This window comes from Coturnix japonica, chromosome 20, assembly GCF_001577835.2.
Source record: "Coturnix japonica isolate 7356 chromosome 20, Coturnix japonica 2.1, whole genome shotgun sequence".
NCBI lineage: Eukaryota > Metazoa > Chordata > Aves > Galliformes > Phasianidae > Coturnix > Coturnix japonica.
This window is the reverse complement of record NC_029535.1, coordinates 1,499,414-1,520,995: the sequence shown is the minus strand read 5'-3', so window position 1 is coordinate 1,520,995 and position 21,582 is coordinate 1,499,414. Positions and strand designations below refer to the sequence as shown.

General features: G+C 42.8%; 1 long non-coding RNA gene across 1 annotated transcript; it reads left to right on the top strand.

The window, feature by feature from the left end:
- The first annotated feature begins 32 nt into the window (after positions 1–32).
- Positions 33–14,342, top strand: LOC107322848. Its single transcript, XR_001559067.2, has 3 exons — positions 33–239; positions 5,330–5,462; positions 8,985–14,342. It is a non-coding gene; the product is annotated as an uncharacterized LOC107322848 (long non-coding RNA).
- Positions 14,343–21,582: the final 7,240 nt, after the last annotated feature.

Here is a 21,582-nt window from a genome sequence, read left to right as displayed (position 1 = left end):
GGAGCTGTCGTTCTCGGCGCTGCGCATGCGCCGCCGGATGGCGCGCGAGGCTTTGCGGCCTAGTCGGGCTGTGAGGCGGCCGGTGGTCGGAGGAGCTGGTGGGGATGGGGGGCTGAGATCGGCCCTGCCGACACAGCTCGGCCCTGAGGAGGTTGGTGGGCGGTTGGTGGCACCGAAGTGGAGCAGAAGGACAGCGCTGCTTTGTCTGTAAGGAAGAAAAGCTTTCCTTCCCGCCTCTGGTGAGCATCCGGCCCGGCCTGACTGCTCGCCGCTGGGCCACACCCAGAAGAGCGGCCCTGTGTCGTTGACCCTGTTAATCACAGAATTGCAGGGGGTGGAAGGGACCTCTAGAGATCAGCGAGTCCAACCCCCCTGCCAAAGCAGGTTCCATACACCATGTCACACAGCTTGGCGTCCAGGCGGGTCTTAAATATCTCCAGAGAAGGAGACTCCACCACCTCCCTGTGCAAAATGAGTGTCATTTGCATACAGTGCTGAGATGAGCCTAATAGATGCAGCAAACCCAGCTCTCACAGCTTCGCCTCTCATCATAAGTGCTTCCCCAACCCCTCCCTCTTATCCCATTCCATTTGCCCTCTAATAGGTAATAGAAGGCTCTGGTGTCAATAGAAACCATGAAGGACACAGGTTATCCCTGCAGCCAGTTCAAGTGCCTGACAAATCTCACCCTGTTAGTGGGATGCCTGTTGCAGTGTCCCCCGAAGACACTGAGGGTCACTGTTCTCCATGTGACAACCCACAGTCCTTTAGGAATCATAGAATCATAGAATGACCTGGGTTGGAAGGGACTTTCCTTTCTTGTCCCAGCAGTCTTCCTGTTCAAAAGCTGCTCATCCAGCCCCTCCAGCCCTTTTTCTGAGGTCTTTTTTCTCCCCCCTCATTTTCATTTCCATCTGCTGCACCTCATTTACATACATATTAGACCATTTATTAGGAAGTGTTACTTCTCAGAAAGGGTGGTCAGGCACTGGAATGGGCTGCCCAGGGAGGTGGTGGAGTCACCGACCCTGGGGGTGTTCAAGGAACGACTGGATGTTGTGTTGAGGGACATGGGTTAATGGGAGCAATTGGTAATAAGTGAATGGTTGGACTGGATGATCTTTGAGGTCGTTTCCAACCTTGGTGATTCTATGTTTCTATATTTCTTACTCCCAGCCCTGGATGTAATACTTGTGTTTGTCTCCTTGGCAGTATGAAACAGAGCAGGATAATCACTCCCAATTAATACATCCCAGAATAAAGTTCACTTTTTTCTTTGTCAATAACACTTGATGAGCAATTGTAACCCGAAAGTTTCCTCTGGTTGAGCTGCCTAATGAGTAATATATGACACAGTGTTGAGTACATACAGAATACCTGATATATGAGGAATGTCAGAGGTGAAGCTGGTAGCAACTGCTAGGAGTGCTGTGCTGGAGTTATGACCTGATCTTCAGATAGGAACCAAAGAGGGAGATGCTCTCTTTGAAGCTCCTGGCTGCAGACATCAAAGGCATATCTGGGAGATAACCTTATTCTGATTTTTTTGCTGGAAGACCATTCAGGAAGGAGCGTTTTCCTGTTCCACTCTTCTCTTTGCTTTCCTTGTGAAATAAATAGGCTTGAGAAAATCAAGCCTACGTCAGTTTTAGTTAGTTGTTACCAGCATCAACACTTGTCCAAGAACAGCTGGAACCAGCGGCTTTGATCTAATACTGCAGGGAAAGGGGAAAAAAAAGGTCTGTGTGGGTTTTGATGAGAAAAGCACACTCTGAGTTCAAAAGCTTGTGGAAACACCTGCATAAAACAATTCTTTTTTCCCCCTTTCTTATCTTGTTGATAAGAAGCCATCATGAAACTTTAAGAAGGAGGTGCACGATGCAGCGTGTCAAACTTTAACTTCACTAATGAAAATCAGATACTTAAAGCTCAGGAATAGAGTGCACTGGAAGTGTTACACCATTACAGTCTGGATCTTAGCAGTGCTTGTATGCTTTCTGTTGGAGCAAAAGGAACAGTTTTGTTCTGGGCATGGTGAGTTGAAGACCACTTTCTGTATAGAGTGAAGTTCACTCCTGGACAGTGTTGCTATAAATCGAAGCATAATTTAAGGCTTATGTGAAAATTGAGTTTTAAAGTGGATCTGTGTTTTGGATGTGTCCATGAAAGCTTTCAGGTGAAGTAGCACGGAGGATGAAAGCATCAAGCAGGGGAAACCCACAGAACTTAATCAGAGCCTGAGGCTGAGGACAGAGGTCTGTGTCACATACCAGAGCCACGACAATAGGGACAGGTGATTTGGGTCTGGTTGTGCAGAGAGGAAACAGCCAATATATGTTGAGGGCTTGTTGTACAACACACATCTCTCCCCACTGTTTGGAGGGGGGGAGGGAATTGAAAACAACTTCCAAAGCATGGTTAAATTATTCGCAAGTGAAATGTGCCATAATTGGCTTGAATAAAAATCTACCTTAGACTCCAAAAATGACTCTGCATTGTTGCCAACTGGAGTAAAGAGCAGAATCGCTCTCCATCTATCTAAACAGTGAAGGGAATATTACACTGGACTGCAGCCATATGAGAATCACACACAGTCAGAGGTCTGAAGCTTTTGGCAGAGTTTCAAACAGTGGTTTTAGATTAGACGCGTGGTTTGGGACAGTTTTGAGCAGAGAAACAGGCAGTGGGCAAAAGAGGGTGAAAGTTATTGTCCAAAGTTTAACTCGGTGGTAATGACAGACACAGCAGAACAATAAGGTAAAGGCTGAGGTCTTAAAGGAGCCTTGTTTTCCATCCGCCCTCCCCACCCCGCCGGCTCCCGCTGCCACGCTGTGTCGCCAGGGGGCGCCAGGCTCCTGTGCAGAGCCTGTCTGGGAGCTCCTGAGCGACCCATGAGCCGGAGGGGAATAGAACCATAGAATCACAGCGTGGTTGGGTTGGGAGAGACCTCACAGCCCCCCCCAGTACCACCTCTGCCATGGGCTGGCTGCCCCCACCACATCAGGCTGCCCATGGCTCATCCAGCCTCACCATCTTCCAAACCCTCAGGCACGTGCTATAGTCCCTACTATTGCTTTGCATAAGAAAAGGCACAAATAAATCCACTCCGGAATGAAGGAATACAGAGACAGAGGTTTTGTTGGGTATTGCTGGCAAGATATGAAGAGCGCACACATAGAAACCACTGGGCTTAAAAAAGGCAGCCAGGAAATTGAACAGAGAGCCTTGACAAGCCTGAGGCATGGCTGAGAAAGAGCAAGCTAAGAAAGGCTTGGTCCTCTCATCCAAGAACCTGGGTCATGTTGGATTCCTTTTGTATTCATAGGAGCAGAGGACTCAGCACCTTTCTTCGTACATCAGCAAAATTGCATCAGCACTGCCTGTCTCCATCACCTTTTTTTCTCTCTCTTAACAGAATCCACCTGGAAGGCAGCCACATTTGCAGTGGCACTATTTTGACTGAAGGCTTTCCTGTATTTGGGGGTTAATTTGGAGCAAAAAAAAAAAGCATTTAAAGTGTCATTGCTGACATTCTTGAGTAGCATCTGACTCTGGAAAAGTAGTCAGCTTATAGAATTGATCACACATAGCCCAGTGTGAACACACACTTTAAACTGTATCTGCATAAGCAAGGAGTAAATCCTAACTTAACTGCCAGAGAATGTTCTGTTCCATGTCTACACTGAAAAAGTCGCACATGGATAAAAAATGTCAAGGGTATAAAAGGATGGATATAAGACATCTTTTATAAACAACCTTTTCCAGATTTGGAAGTGCCACCTTCTGTCACAGGTTTTCATCAGGCAAATAAAAGAAGAAAATGAATGTACGGGAGCATATGGTTTTGATTATTTTCTCATAATAACCCCTAAGCTGGAAGTTGACGCATACATATTAGTGATAATTGACAATATGAATCAACGGATTCTTTAAGCGTTGACAGAGCTAAAGAGCATTTTGATTCTGACATTCAGACAACAGCCTAAGAAAAAGAAGAAAGTAGTTAGATCCACTCCTAATCCATTGTATGGGTATAGATGTCCTTGTGAATGCACCTATGTCACCAAAGCAGCACCTTGTTATGCTGTTATGCATCTTGAAATGACTGATTTTTCCTAAGGAAGACAAAATTTGAGTGGGTCTTACAAACCCATTTCAAACAGTTCACCATCTCACGCACACTAAGTATGCTGTCTTGCCATTGTACCTGCAGCTGCAGTAGAAAAGCTGTTGGGATAAATGTGTCAGTAAGAGCTGGTAATGAACGTCAGCATAAGCTGTGCAAACAGATCAATAGGCTGTGATAGAAAAACCAGAAGGTAGAGGGAGAAAAAAAGCAATTTAACATCATTTGAATTAGTGCATTATTGTTCAAGATGGGGTTTTCAAACCTTGGAGTGGTCAGCAATGTTGCATTGTGCGACTCATCCACATCCCTGGCTGGGATTTCTCTGTAGTCACAGTTGGAAACTGGAGCCCTGGAATTTGTCATTTACCTCCTGGGTATGGGATAAATACTGCTACTAAAACCAGTTATGCTATTCTTAATCAGCAAGGATATAAAGCTGTGCTCTCATCCTGACATCAGACATCCTGAGTGTTCAGCTGGAGGCCTTCAGTTAACTTCCATCAGTCTGGTAGTTAGGACCTGTTTTGACTCTAAATTACAAAAAGTATTTGATTTCTTGACCTTATTTGAAATGCTCATATAACAGAAGCAAGCTGGAAGTACTATTCCCTTGCAAGATGAGAAAAACTATTCGATCATAAAGATTATTGTCTCTGGAAGACCCAGAGATGGGCTGGATGCATTCATCTTAAAGCATCCTAAAGGATGACATCAATTCCACAGTGATGATCAGAGCCATTCAGTGAGTTACAGTCAGATTTCTTTCCAGACTTTTGTGCTTTGTCAGTCACAGTCATGGATGATCAAAATAACTTTTCTGACTTCCTACGTGACTGCACTCAGCATCACAACATCTAAAGCAGACAATTAAATAGACCTTCTGCTTCCCACAAGGAACATAGCTGGTACTGGGTACAAATAATGCTGCCTTTTCTAGGCTGTTATTGCCAATAGAAAGCAAGGAAGGATTATATCAGTGCTTTTTTGATGCAGCTACACAACCCACATCAGTTCCTGAACCGAAATCACTGCTTGCATTGCTCTTGGTCCATTATAGGAGCAGAGCCAAATGGTGACACCAGGTTCTGAGGCACAGACCACACCAAGGCTGATGAAAAGCTTTCAGATTTCTCTGCAGAAGCAGCAGCAGCGCATCACTTTCCTGGTTTCATAATCAAATTTGGCCTCTTCTCTTTGCAGTAAGAAGGAAATTATCTTAGAATGAACCCACTGGGACCCTTAAACTATGAGAGAAGTCCATATCCCAGCAGAGTGTGCAAACAAAGCAGCCAACAAGATGTGGCCAGGAGGCAGCAGCTCTGTCCCCTGTGAGGTAAGAGGTGCTCAGGCTGTGGGAAAGCCTATTGTCTACACTTTGTTTCTTCCAGATGACAGAGTTGAACACTGATCACCATTTCTTCAGCCTACATCCCAGCTATGGAGCTGCCTAGAGGCTGCAGGGTGCTCTGAACTGTTCTGTGCACTGCATAAAACACAGAAACCAGCCAAGCAGGCATGATTGTTCTTGGGTCTCTGGGGAGATGGCTTTTACCATCATCCTTCTCTCATTCATTCTGGCTCAGTGAGTACTAAGGATTTCTGTATTGTCTGTGTGCCTGCTGCAGAAATATGGATGATGTGGGAACCTTCATTGGGCTTAGGAAAGGTTCTGACTTTTCATTTTACCCCAGGCTATGAGAACATATTAAGGACACAGTTCCTATTCATTCAGACACTCGAATATCATTGATAGTTCAGGCCCATGCTCCTGTGTTTTCTCCTTGATACTTTGTCTGTAGAAATTTGTCTGCTTTAGAAAGGAGCCTGTCCCTAAACATGTGTGTAGGTTGTGCTTGTCCTAGTAGGACATGCTGGTGCTGTACAGGTGTTATAACAAATGCACCAAGGAGGTCAGACTTCTATGAGGAGCTCCAACAAATGGGCCGTGGTTAAGAAAGAAAAGGGGGGGGGGGAGGGGGGAGGAAGGATCTGAGAGGAGGGAATTGTGATGAAAAATAGCTTTGTCTAACAGCCAGATGCCAGCTATGCATTGCAACAAGATAAATGCATCTCAAGCAAGGATCAAACATGTCTTTCTTGACAAACAATATTCTTGGATTATTAACTGCAAAAAATTGCCTTAAAAGCATCAGTTTCTGGCCAATGTGCCTTTGAGATGCTAAAGAAAATTAGAAAATGTGTTGGTCCCTGAATGCTGCCTCTGTTTCTTAGAAGAGACTTGAAAAAAAGTATACAAGGATCATTTACACCCTGAGCATGCAGGGCATAGCTACAGTTACAATTTGGCATAAGAGAAACAACACTTGATTAGATCCAGACTTGGTCAAGTTGCTAAGCCTGGTGCTTTAACAATGTGCTAATCTTTGGGAAACTGACAGCAATTGGATTGCCTATTATCACCAGAGATTCGCATCTGCAAGAACTAAGAAAAACTGGGGGTTTTTTACAGGAGCCTATGCTTTTTTTGTGTATGTGAAAGTGAAAGCTTCCTAAAACACTCTCTGTAAGGACAGTCGGAGCTGTGTTTGCTCTGCTAAGTACACGTCTGATAGAACCAAACTTCAGTATCAAAAACATTTCTGAATGTGTAGTTAAACTTTCTCTAGTGGAGTATTTGGGCTACTTAAGCACATTTGCATTTGTCTTGACCTGGGAGGTAATGATCTCCAACCTGGTGCTCTATGAGGTGCTCCTACAGCTGTAATCATGTTGTGGTAGCACAATTTGTAGATGCAATTCTGCTTCTTCATGCTGGAACACAGAAGGGATAATATCCCTGTATTACACTTCTCATCTTCAATTGACCTCAGACCAGCAGGTCCTGTGCAGTCACCTTGACAACAGTCAGTTTTCCATTAGGGAAAGGCCCAAGCTGCTTCCCAGCTCTGTATGTTTGCAGGAAACCTGAACCCATATCCAGTAAGTGTAATTACTCCCTTCCCCCAGTCTCTGCCATGATATGTATGTAAGTCCAGAGCCCTGCTGACCTCCAGAAGCTAAACCCATTTCTGAATAGATGTGGCAAGTCAGCATGGCTCTGGGCTGTCCTCCTCTGCAGTGTCTGCAGATGATTTACTAGTGCTTTGTATGGATGCTAGGAAAATATTCCACAATACAGCGAATAGCCAAACAGAAGACTGGTCATCATTCACAAATGAGACTACTCAATACAAATACATGTATAATAATAATAATAAAAAAACAATTAGCAACATTCTTCTGGGCACTAGACCAGAGGAGGAGACAGCATTGCTAGTAGCCACGGGCTTCTCTGTAAAAGCCAAGGCTTTAGGCAGCCTGATGTTTCTGATCATCTAATATTTCTATCTTTGAGCTACAAATGCAGACCTAAATACAGAGTGGTTCCCAGCTCTTAGTGTGTTCAGCACAGTGCTGCACATCCAGAAAAGAAATAGGTTGTGTGGGAAGGGCAACCAGGCCCCAATCCTGAGCAATACCCATCTGAGGACATCTGATTTCTATACATTATGACCTAGGCCTTGAAAATGATAAAGCATTTTAGCTACCAAAATCTGCACTGAGTGGCAATGAGGCTTCCACTTTTTGAAATGCTCTGAAGTGAATTGGAGCAGGAGGCCAGTTTGAACCAACTCATTTATGTCATCTTCACCTCTCCTATGGAGAATGGCTGAGGGAGCAGGGCTTGTTCAGCCTAGGCTACAGGGGGACATCAGTGCAGCCTTCCAATAGCTAAAGGAAAGATAGAGACTGACTTTCTACATGGTCTGATTGCAAAAGGACAAGAAGGAAAGCTTTAAACTAAAAGAAGGGAGATTTAGGTTAAATGCAAGGAGGGAATTCTTTACCCAAAGGCAGTGAGGCCCTGGCATTTCTGTCCAGAGCTGTGGGTGCCCCATCTCTGCAGGTGCCCAAGGTCATAGGTGGGCAACATGATTTCATGGTGGGCAACATGATTTCATGGTGGACAACCAGCCCATGCTCAGGGTCTGGAGCTCAGTGATCCTAAAGTTCCCTTCCAACCCAAGATGTTCTATGGTTCCATGATATCCCTTTCCCCCATAGAACTTGCATAGAGTGCACTAAACCGTCTTGGACTGTTTCCCCTCAGCCTCATTGCATTTCAGAACATACATTACCTGTTTTGTCACCGCTGACACTATTTTTTCCAGCCATTGTCCTGCCCTGATTGCACACTGTTCCCAAACACAGGTTGGAGAGCCCAGGGATCTCAGTGTTCCACGCTTCCCTGCTGCTCACAGACACACACACACTATTGAGTCTCCGCCACAGAGGGGTTGTGCCTCCCTTCAGGATCCTTTCCTCCATGGTTTTATAAGCTTGGTAGCAGTTGTCAGCACAGTTCAGGTGGATGAGGTTAACAGATTTTGCTGTAGCTCTGTAACTGAGCTGGGAATCCATGACTTGCTGAAAGATCTCACCAAAAAATTAACTCAAGGCTATTGGCTCTTGCAGGCAGCAGTCTTTAGCCCCAAAGTTATATAATAATGATGTCAGGAGGGCAGAAAATTCACTGTCTATTGTTATAACTCCCTTTTTCTAGAAGAAATTGACACTCTTCTGTTTCATGACCAAATTTATGACTTCTATTATTACCGCAGCAGTGAATAAACCAAACCACAGCAAAAAACTGCATCCATGTGTAGCAACATACAGGGTTGCTACACATAAGATTGATTCCTTCTTGATCATAGCTTTTTCACAGCATGATCTCCGCAAACATGTAGGAGGATAATTCCTGCCCTGAGAGATGGAGGAATAAAGCTGCAGTGTCATCCTGACATTTTTCTCTTTGGAAATGCTTTCTGTGCTTTCAGCCACGTGTGTCTTTCAGGTTTTCTCCACAGACGTGCATCCCTGAGTGCTGTTTGTAAGCTGAACTGATGGGTGCATTGCAGAGGGATTCGCCACAGCTCAAGGGAATGTTTCGCAGAAACTGAGACCGTCGCTATGCTAATACAGCCTTTGGCCATTCCCAGGGCTCTGCATGCAGCTACTCCAGACCCTATTCAGCCCAAGTGCTGTCTACTGCTCCTCCTGGCCTTAACAGGAACAGAGTTCAGATAATTGTGTTTTTTGCACCGTGCTGTGAAGTCAAGAAGAAGTGAATCAGGTCACATTCTGTGAACAGGCAACAACGATTTTTCCTGGAAAGTCTGGAAGATGTGTTCTGACATCACAAAATTGAAGGTTTCTTAATGAAGGCCACCTTGTTACAAGAAACCTGAACCTGAAATGAGAGTAGAGATCATGTCCTGAGTCACATAGCTCCACAGAGAACTTCAGTTTGCAGGCAGGAAACAAATGCTCTCTAACAGGTAAACTGATAGCACTTTTTCTTAAAAACAAAGGTCCTTCCTACACACTTGCCACCAATTTTAGTTCTGCAATGCAAAAGATTGCAATTCCTTTATGTAACCCTACAGGACATCAAAGAGAACTCCCAGGAACTGGTAGTCATCATCAGGTAATGATGATATCAGATGAGACATCCTGTAGGGATCCTGCAGGGGTTTTTGGACTTGATCTCCAGAGCTCCCTTCCAGCCCCTACAGTTCTGTGATTCTATGAAAGACAGAAGCCTATTTCCAAAGCAACGTTTTTGCCTGGAATAGGATTACATCAGTGTGATGCTCACTTTTGTATGTTTTCCTATGACTGAGTTAATTCGAACAGGGCACTTGCAATAACAAGTTCTGCTGATGATCTGTAATCAGAGTCACCAGCAAACCATGAAGATCAATAGTTACCTGCATCACGAATGGAGCATCACCCTTTTCTGCCTCAACATGTCCTCTTTTTTGTCTGTTTTATCATTATTAGATGTTGTAATGTATGGAAGTTTGGAGTGCTTTTGTGGATAACATTGTAACAAGAAATGCATTTACACTGGGAAGCCAGACACCAGTAATTTTGGGTAGGGTGTCAAGCTGACACATCTGCTAAGCTACTGTTCAGTAGACCACATGTACTAAATTGCTGTAACTCTCTGCTCTAAGTGTTTAATTTAACCAATGATAAACGCACAGTGATGTACTTTAGCAAGACTCTCTGTGATGAGGGATGAAGAGAAGCAGCACTTGCCATGGGTAAAGAGCATGCACATGTCAGTCACTGAGATGGGGTGATGAACACTTTGGGATATTTTGCTTGCCAGACTTAGCTACTTAAACCAACTCTGCAGGGAAACCAAGTCCTGAGACCAAACAAACACACACACAAAGGATGCTTACTGCTGTTAAAGCAACATCTACAACTTTCCAAACATTTTCCATCTCCAAGTTTTCTTTAAGGCTTCCCCTCAGTTGTTAGTAGGTTACATAGTTATGACATTTAGCCAACACTTTCAGTAGGTTCAGCATTTGATTCAGGGCTCTTTGAAATACCCCGAATTGTATTATTTTAAATAAGCACCTTATCAATTCATCTTATTCTGTTATTCTTGAAGGAAGTACAGTTTGAGAAATCCTATTCTTTTTGACAGTTTTCTCTCTGTATTTCGTTACTTGGGAACTGATCTCCCTCTAGCTGGCAGATTTACAGACCCTCCCCTGCTGTCTGCCTTTCAGGAAAGCAGCTGGCAACCAGCTCCAGTTCTGCTGCTGTCACCCCTCTGCCATTCAGGCACCTGTCTTCACAAGAGACATTTTCTGCCTGCGTGGAAATCCACAGTGGCCTTCCTAGTGACTGAGGGTGCTGCTGCCTTCCATTATGACTCCTTTATCTCTGGGGCAAACATCAAGTAACATTTTTTTTCTGGTTTACAGTTCTCTCTGACTTGGGGTTTGCCTTTCTTCAGGTTATTTGGAGTCAAAGAACCGGTTGCTCACCACAAGTTTGTGCACAGAGATGGAGAACATCAGAACCCAGCTCCTGACAGGCACGAACCAGTTTGGTTTATCTTCTCAGCTCAGGCACGATCCCTTTCACTGTTTTTTAGTGCTGGTTTATCTTGCCCTTATCAACAAGCAGCATTTTTCCAATTTAAGAATTCAACTCACAGCTGACCTGCACCTACACAGACAAACAAAAAAAGAATAGAAGAAGAGCAAGAAGGATGTGGTTTAAACTTGCCAAAGATTCAGAATTACCTTCTTCAGGTTTTCTATGAGATGAAACTCATATGGTTTCCCTGCAATGCTGTGGTAGCAACTCAAGATTTCCAGAAGCTCTGCTATGTTTTTACACTGTACTTCACTAGATTCTTCCAAAGAAGTTGCACGCTGTTAAGAATTGAAATGATCTCTTATTCCCCTGAACAGTTAGAGTAAAGCAGACCACTGCAGAGTTGCATCTTCCATAGAACTTGTACAGGAATAATATTTAAGCTTTAGGATGTTTTGCCCAGCTTCTTTGTCATTTAGTTGGAACCTGTACATCTTGCCACATGTGCCTGTTTACGCTTTCTTCTCATTTTATGTTTCCATCATTGACACCGATTTTCTCTGCTATGGTTTTTTTCAAGAAGCACTTAAGACAGCAAAACAAACAACAGCAATACTCTTCCTAGGGCAGAACAATAGCTTTCAACACCCACTAAACAGAGACACTGTCAGGATGCCGGCTTTAACCTTCCCTCAAAGCAAACAGAAACCAAAGCTCAAACTGAGAGTCCTAATTGCTCAATCTCCCTTGCCAGGAGGCCCCTGGTCTGCAGGCCAGGAATGATGGCGAAACAAAAAGTAGCTGGTTGAGTTTTCAAGACATGCTGTGATTTACTCACTTGAATTTGAACAAGGAACAGAGATGCTGTCACATAGATTACTCACAATCGTTTACCGCCAGCCCTTCACAGAGGACATCACAGTGCTCTCATGTCTGGCTACTCCGCAACAGACCCAGGAGCACTCCATGACAATCTGCAGTCTGTGCAAATTATATCTCAAAAGGAGAGCGCTAAAAGAGACCAAGAAACAGAACAAAACTTCTTTGCCTTTGGCTTTGCTTTTTACTAACTATTTCTCAGGCTGATGAGAAGACCTCTCCCAGGCATAATGTGCCCCCTGCAAGAAAAGAACATCTTATTGTTATAGATTCTCTCAAACCAGGTCTTAGCTCAGTGCTTATTAGATTATTTCAAGATTAGTTACATTCATGCATTCACAACACTCACATGTAAGTACCGTTACAGTGAAAGAGATTTACTATCGGTTACATGAGCAAGGCTCATGTCTTTGACCCTACTAATGTGTTCTTCCTCGGCTGTATAGCTTGTCATGAGCATAACAGTGCTTCTTCAGAGCTGTACTCTGTTGATGATTAGAGGTTTTAAGAGTTAGGTCATCTTTACCATGCAGAGGCACAATGGCATGATGGTCACAAGTGTTTGTCAGCAAGTAAAGCACGGGACATCTTTCAGGAAGACCAAGGCACCTGGAATTCTGTCATTTGCCTGGTGTGACAGCATTGTCCAGCTCCCATTGCTGTGTGCAGTAGACCACTAAGATACAACATGCTGAAGCAAAATTCTAATCTAACTCTGCCTCTACTTTTCATCATGACATCGATTTCAGTTTAGGAACAAACCTATTAACATATACTAAACCAGTAGCTCAAAATGTGCATAAACTGGACAAAGCTCAAAATCATACTCCACCAATTGGTGTGGGTAAGCTGATGGAGACACTCTTCATTTCTTGATGTAACATTTGTGCATGGCCATTCGGAACGTGACTCATCTTTCACACTTCTGTCACTACTGCTGAAACGCATGACCCACCACCTCCCTGTGCCAACATCCACTGTTTGATCTCCAGAAACACTCACCAAGTGTTGATGAATGTCACTGGGTGCCATTTTTTTCACATGAAGGAATTCAATCACATGCATTTGTTTCGTACGCGCTTCCATGCGGGAAGCCATTTTGTCAGACTGACCCTCTGCTTCCATTTCTCACATGGCAATAAGGTATAATGGAATACTGGTGGATAGGTTAATCTCTACTGCCATCCCACCAACACCCACCTCTGACATCATGTGCCAATATCATAAAACAGAAGACATTACTTTCGGAACAGCCTCCATACTAAAAGTCTCTGTCCTTTCAGATGAGGACACAGGTCTGCACAGCTTGGAGTACAATGGGCACTGCATGCCAAACTTATCATGTGAACACTGCAATACAAAACCAGAATTGCTTTTTTGCAGTGTTGTTAGCCCCTACTGTCCACCTCCAGGGGACTCTGAGGTGCCCAACTCCAAGATCAGCAGACAAAACATGCAGCAAAACATGCAAGAAATGCATTGGGAGTGAACAACAGGCCTTGGAAGTGAATCTGACCCAATTTAAGAGATGAGTAACACATCTGTAATCAACAAAGTGTTCTTCCAGTTGCACGTTTCAGCTTGAGCCTGCTCTATTCCTTCCCATTGTATTCAATTTCTGTAGGATTTCCTATTGAACTCATGCCAGTTTTGCACACATTGCTCCACTGAGGCTGTGTCCCTCGAGAAAAAATATTGAATTGTTCCAGATGCTTTAACTCATAAACCTCAACAACTTTAATCCCCCAGCAAACCTTCCACTTCCCCAGGTCAACGTGGTCAAGGCTGCATTCTCAATGTATCTACATTTCCTTCCTGAAATTGGCCAAGTTGACCTTCCACAATATTTCATCTTAAGTAGAACATTACAAGAAAAGATTATATTATATTACAACAGGATCAAACACCTCCTAGTATTCAGTGGTAGACCCAGCACTGTTTTAAAGGAGAAAAAGAAGGGTGACACCCTTTACCTGTGAGGTGAGAGAGGTAGAAGACAACACATCTACTCTAGACAAATAATGTGATTTTCTTTAACAAATAACAGCTCTTTCAACCTTCAAAAGGAAGACTTCCAAAGAAAGACTGAAAAAACCCTCTTGGGAACTCTATAGTGAGAGAAAGTCAGAAACAGGACTGTGAGCATTCCAGAGAAAACAGAAGTTGGGAAGGCAGATAGTCCTTCTGTCTTAAAATTATCTGATGTCACATATCACATCTGCAAGCACTCTAGCAAAGTTTTGGGGTTTTTTTCTCACTAAGAGCCCTATGCTGTTTTTCAGTTGCTTGTCTATGGGTCCTGAAAGCTAACTGCTAAGAAACAGCTCTGTCTGCCACTTTCATCACATTGGGATTTTTACACCGAGGAACTCCAAAATGTTCTGACTGTCTACCAAGGAGGAAAGAAATAAATCAACAGTGGTGTGTACTTTTCCTTTCAATATTTATATCTGCAAATAAAATAGTCAAACTGATCATGAATATTACAACAGAGGGTGTCTGCACATTTCACATTTGCACATGCCAATAGGAGCTACAAAGCTTGGGTGTCTTCTCTGAAAAACCAAAGAAAACTCTATCAGGTTTCTGGACAGTTTATAATTTATGATTTAAAGAACATTCAATTCATCCTTTAGAATTTGAAGAAACTTTTCATTTGTTTGTAATGAAAGATTTCAAAAGCAAATGGTTCTTCAGACATTGGCATCTTTTCTTCTAATTGATAGGCCTTTTAAAAGGTGTAAATAAGTCTGCATGAGGTTTCAATGACAACGTAAGAATTCTTATTTATTGATAGAATGGTCCTAAATAGGAACCATGATGTTTGACCTGAGCCAAAACGAAATGACTTCAAATTTAATTCCTTGCTTAACTAGATTCTGTTCTCCATAATTTGAATCAAGTTATTTCCTTCAATGGAATCTAAAACAAAGGTCTGCTTAGTAAGATTGCTAGGAAATAGAGCAATTTGCTTTGTATAAATATATATATGTATGACTAAAAATACTTTCTCTTTGTTCAAAGCAATGTAAATATTTAACTCAGCAAATGACACACGCACACACAAGAAAATAAAAACAACAAACTTTCCACAAACACTTAGCACTGAAATGTCTTTCACATGTTAATTACATAAACTGCCGGAGTGCATTTCTACTGGTAACAAGTTCCAATAGGAAAGCATATAAAAGAGCAGGTGGAAACATAAAGAAAATATATATGAAGTCTCGTGACTGTTATTGTGAAAATTGATGTAGATAAATCTAATAAATGGCAAGGGAAGATAGAGAAATGTGAAAGGCAACAGGTTCAAAATGGATGGAAAAAGAACTTTATTATTCAATAAAATAAATATGAAATCTGTAGTCATGAAATGAAATCGTAGTTTAGAGCTTAGGAGGATCCAGAGAAAGCCTAGGGATGTACATAAGTAACCAGAATATCTGTATTTCTCAGAAAGGACTGCCCCATGAACAAAGCCCTCCCAGCGCTCCAACTTGCTGGTGGGTGCCTGAGCTGGGCAGGTCAGTAGCCCAGTGCCCGCCTGAATGTAGCCACAAATTATGACTTGCCAACTTCTATGTGTTTCTCAGTTCCTTCGGATAAAGAAAATGAATCACCTCACTACCTGTGCTATTTCCTGGGTGATTCTTGTCTCTGTCACAGAGGTACTATCATACACTCTGGGAGATGCTGTGTTTGTGCACTCCATTGGGCGCTCCACTGTCCCTTTTGGGCAGGTCTTTCAAGGGAAACGAGGTGACATTTAACAGCAAGTCCCATCAATTACTTCTAGGGGCTCCAAAGAAAATGATGTTTTTTTCTGTCCCTGGTATGGCAGGCAATGAACTGAGAACAGAATCACATATTAAATATCAATATGAACTACATGAAAGAGACAGGACACCAGGTCCACAGCACTGCAGCCATGCAGAGCCGTGCTGGTGCCAGAGCTGTGCACCACCCAAGATGTATCCTAAACACTACATGGAAGTTCTTTGCTGTTAACTGCTCACACTTACTTAAAACTCAGTATGTTTGTCCACAGTGCAACTTTAAATCTGGTACTTCAAAATAATGAAAAATAAGCATTTTTGATGGATTGAGGAAGGAACTAAAGCAGCATATTGTGTATCTGACATGGTAACTACAAAGGGTGCAGTAACCTTGCCTTTATGTTTATAAAATATTTTATAATATCCCTCCTATTTCATTTTTAGTGCAATTGGCAGAGTTAAATAAGGCTGATCCAAGAATGCGTGCACTTTTATTCACCCAGTATATGAGGGATGAACATAAGAGGGGAGCAGAACATCACCATTAAGCAGCCAGCAATGACTCTGGTGAACAGTTCATTTTCATTTGCTGAGGTACAGCACATTGAGATGCATCTTTAGCTGTAGTGCTAAGTGTGTCTATGGCAGAAGTTCCAACAATCATATCAGGAAATATAGGTAATCCCAGACAGTGATCTTGTACAAAGCATTCACACTTCTGTCTTGTGAAAAGAAAACGATATTTGGGGAAGGTGAAGAGTCTGTGACTCTGAGCTGATATATTTGTTACACTCGAACATTTATTTTGCTGTATTATATCAGCACACGTTTTTGAAAGCTGAATCTGTCCCTAAAAGAAAAATAGGGAGAAAACTGGAGAGGGGGAAGCAGAAACAAAGAAAGAAATGGAGGATGGGGGAAATAAAAAAAAAAAAAAAAGGAGAGAACTAAAAAGAACAAGGGAGGACCAGACACATTTTTCTGTAACAAATATAAAGCCTGGCATATTAGGGAATATAATGAATTCTTGGCAAGGAAGGAGGGGAGAGGGAAAATTTCTAGAACCACAGAAACAAAAGCAGGGAAAAGAAGTCCAGCTGCAAAGGTTTATCTTCTCCCTTAATCTCCTGCGGGTTTCCCATCTCCACACCTAATTTTTAAAGCCTGCCATCTGGTCTCTTCTCTGCCTTGGCCGCTTCATGTGTGTGAGATGTGAAAATAATATTTCTGTTTCCAATTTGCGTTACTTCCCGCCTGATTTGTGGTCCCATTAGAAATCTGAAGAAACCAACGTCTAAAGCTGGACCAGTGCTCTCTTGGCTCATTAGCATTTTATAGAAGCGCCTTGGCACTGTAGTTTAACAGCACTGGTCCTGCTTTCCATGTGCTCCATCCTGGAGAGGCTCAGGAATGAGCCAGGGTACATTCAGAACTTCTAAAGGAAAGTTCTCTTCCCCATATGTCTGTAGTAGAAACAAACTTCCTCGCCCTTCTTTAGCGTGGATGTGGAGCAGGAGCAGGCTTCATGCAAGAGCCATACTCATGGTGCAGTGTAGTGCCAAGATGCAGCCAGGGCACCATGGGTGGGCAGCAGGACAGGAGCCATGCATGCTGCTCAAGGGCTTTCTGGACTTATAGCTATGTAAGGGCTGTGTGGTTCTGTTGGTTACGGTTCTACCTGGCATGGTTTGTACAGACCCTATCAGTTTTCCCTGGGATAGTAATAAGATATGAGCTGGGTCAAGTTTTTGCCAGCTTTTCTTGCGGCTTTATCTAAGAATCTCGTGTTTCAGGTATGCAATAGGAATATTAAAAGAAAAATCATTTTAAATATAGCACATGTGCCTGTAGTTTCATGCACTCAAGACTGAGAAGGGGGAGGAATTAAGAACATTGTGTGCCTACCTTTATAGTTTAGCCTGCAAGAATTCGTTAAGCTAAACTGATTTTAAGGTATTTTTAAGAGTTATGAAAAATCTAATGTAGTTGAATATCCCTGTTTTAGGTTATGACTTCAGTCTTTTCCTAGGTGACTTCTGAGATTGGCAGGAATGCTCGCTCTTTTGAGGACTTTTTGTATTCCTAAATGTGAAGGATTTCATTTCATATTCACTGCTTGTTTTCATCAGCATAATTCTGCATGGTCTTGCAGGTAACAAATTAAACAAACATCCACAAACAAACATAAACTTAGGGTGTGGTGCAACAACTTAAACACAGATACTCTCCGTTCCTCTTATTCATACTAAAAGGGTTGTGACAATAGCCTTGAATATTACCCTTCTGGGAGGGGATTGAATTATCTAACAAAGTAAAGTATATCCGCAATAATTTCTTTCCGTTTTTTTGCTACTGTTCTGGCAAAGAAACTTGGATGGAGAGTTGCAAGATAACACCCCAGTAACTCACTTTGTTTGCAACCTTCTTGCTGAGACAACAGCTCTGCACCCAAATCCACCATCTTCACATGTGCACTATTCACAGTGGCACAACTGGTGCTGCCTCAGTTGAGTGGCAGCGTTGTTTTCATTGCTGAAACACCGCTGGGGATGTTTCTGAAAAGGAGAAAAAAATTAAGGAGATAAGGATGGAAAGATCTAAGACTCATGCAGATCAGATCCACCTGGTTCAGGCAGTCCTCATGCACTGCTGCTGGTCTTAAGGTGCATGTATATCTCTGGAGGAGCCACTCTGAAGAAAGTCTTCCCATCCCAGGCATTGTATTTTAGCCTGTACCAGTTGGATTTCTTCCCAGCTCACTTTGTATCCTGTTCCATAACTACAACTAACATTTGATTTGTTATCATTTTAATATCTATTTGAGCTCAAAACACTAGATCATCTCTACATGAAACATGTTTTTAATTGACCTTCAGTATATTTCCCTGCATCCAGTTGGTGGAAAGATGCTATAGATGGGTACTGTTAAATGCTTGGGGAACTGGAAAAATGCACTACTGCTGTCCTGTGGTGGTAAGGACAACTAACACTTCTCTGCTTAGTTGTGGAGCAAGTAATGCATTCACTAAGTTTACTGTACCAAACGAACCACTTTGCCCCAAACACTGTCAGAATGCTACCAGCATTTATTTATGTTACAACAAGAGCTGCTTTTTCGGTGCATGATGCCATTCAATACCAAAACCTATTAATAAAAATGTTGACACAAGAGTAATTGCTACATAATAAATTAAATAAGAAGTATTAGTAAACAAAATTGAGTTAGCTGGTAAGTTTTGCCATCTGTTTTCAGGGCATACCAAAACGGATCCCTGCTGGCGTGTGCACTGTACTATTCCCTGCTCTAAGAAGCCTCTGTGGGTTGGTTGCAGGCTTTCCATTGTGGCCAATGATATTTTGACTTTCTCTGAGAGATCAGGATGCTGGGTTGCTAAATCTGTGATGTGAAAGTTCTTGCTCTTACCTTTTTCTTTCAGATCTCTATACAGTGATCCAGTAGGCCACGTACTGAAGACTTACCCCATATCATCCCCAAACCCTCATGGCTGCATACTTGAGCTCATATTTGCTGTGCTGTTGTTCTAATGCTTCCATAGTGTTTTACTGTTTTAAACCTCCTTTTGCATTATTCCCAGGGAAAGGTGTCAGGGAGTTACATTAGCAAAGACCAAGTTCCTGACAAGTATTTTTTGTTAGCTATATCCCTTCTTTCCTTGCAGGATCTTCCAGCAAATCCCATGCTGTTCCCAAGCCTACACATCCTAAAGCAAGGCAAGCATGTGTGCCTGGGGTCAGGCCATCAAATTAATGCTGTTTTAAATGCAGCCACGTTAAAATTTGAAGCCACTCTTATTTAAAATAGCACAAAGGGAAGCTTTCAGCTCCAGATATGTCTCTGTACTTTCCTTGGACTCACACTCCCTTTGTTTTTGAAGTTTGTGTAGCATAGTGACCATTCACTACTTCAGGAGCTACATCTAATTGTGAGCAATGAATGAACTAGAAAAAGAGTATTGTGAGGAGCAGCTGAGAGAAACACAGCTACGCCACCATCCCAGCCTCAGTAGCTGATGTGCTATTTCCAGTCTTAGCTGTCTCACTGTTCATGAAGATCCAAGGTAGATTCTCACTCAGGTTGACTTCTGACATGTGAGTTCTGAAACCACAAGATGTGACACACTAGTCATGCTGCATTTACACAAGGAAATCTCTGCATTCAGTGCTGTAGGACTTGTTTCACAGTGGGCCCTCACTTATTAAATTGTGCATTGGTCATCTTCTTCTCTGTCACATACACCTTCAACCTGGACTCATTAGCAGAACATACATTGTTAGAACTTCTTCCAGTGTCTTCTGACTTGGATCTCTCCCCTTTCCCTGTAATGTGGTGCGTAGCAACCAAAAGGCCCTGCTGCTGGCAGTTAATTAAACTAAGATTTAGGTTAAAAACGCGCTCCTACAGAAGATGGGAAGGGCCAGCCAAGGTCCTAACAATCCACTGAGACTAAATACATCAGTCAAGCAAGAACCAACAAGCTCAGCCTGAAACAGAGCAAAGAGTGGCCTAATACAGTACCAATTACAGCCCAGGGTGGGCTGTACCTACTGAGCTGGGCAAGAAAGCAGTTTCCTGTGGTGGAGATAAATCCCAAGCAGGGACACCTAACTCCACAAGCAATTAATACAGCTGGCTCCAATAACCTCAAGATCGCAGGTCAACATCCGCTATCCTTTTGTCTCCATCTGGTATACAGCTGGAGATCACTGTGACTGCACTTGGGAGGGCCTGAGAGCCCTAGCTCTGAGTTCAAAGTCAGCCTTGCAAAAATGTCATTTGTACCTTTTATTCGAAACAGCTTCATCCTTAGAATAACAGCAGAGCCCTGCAGACAATATTAGCACTAACAGACCTGGAGCGGTAGGACTGATCATTTACATACACATATCTTGAGTTGCTCTATGCCACGCTGTCCTAGAAACAGTAACTACATCTTGTGAGTATTTCTTCTATTCTAAGCCATGGAAAAAAAAGGTGACAAAGAATATATGGGTCTACAGTACTTCAGCCTATCTACTATCAACTATGGCAATGAACTATCATAGACCCAGTGGCAGTATTTAGGCTTCCAGCTCCTATGCTTCTGTCATTCCCAAGGTTCCCAGAACAGTGTGGTTAGTGCAGCTTCTCCAGGGTGAGATTCAGAGCACCCAGTAAGGAGCCTGGTTGCTGCCATGCAGGTGCTCTGCCTGGTGCTGGGTGGAGAGGTCTGGTTAGAACAGATTTGTGGTACCTCCCATTTTTCTGGGTTTTTTTTTGCTTTAACTGTAAAATCTTAGTATCAACCTCATTAATTGCAAGGGTATTTGGACAGCCAGTGTACCACTGATCCTAGGAGGCAATATGAGATCAGAAACATCCAGACTCAACAGAAGCGTGGCACTGAGAAAAGCTTGTGCTGAAAAACAAAGTTTCAGTGTTTTCCACTGTGAAGACTGTAGGCAAACCACCTACAAGAAGATGAAAAATACATCAGTGCTTTGGAGATCACCAGAAGAAGCAAGCCACAAGGTAGCTGTGCTGTGTACAATGGAGGAACTGCAGTAATACACTTCAGTCTCAGAATCTGGAGAAGTGACTTTATTGCTCATTCCAAAACTCTGGCACCAGTACAGAGGTTGGGGGGAAGATACGTGTGCCAAGGCCTCCGGCCATAGCTGGGCTACACAAAGGTCTCAGTGCAGCTTTTTCAATATCTGCAACCAATCAAATCTGCTTATAAGCTGCTTTTCTACCAATCTGTATTAAGAAAGCAAGAAAAAAAATCTATGCTTCACAGCCCCCAGCTATAAATATATACATACATATATATATATATATATACATATATAATTAATTCTGAGAATTCCTCTAGTCCCCCTAATCAAGCTTAA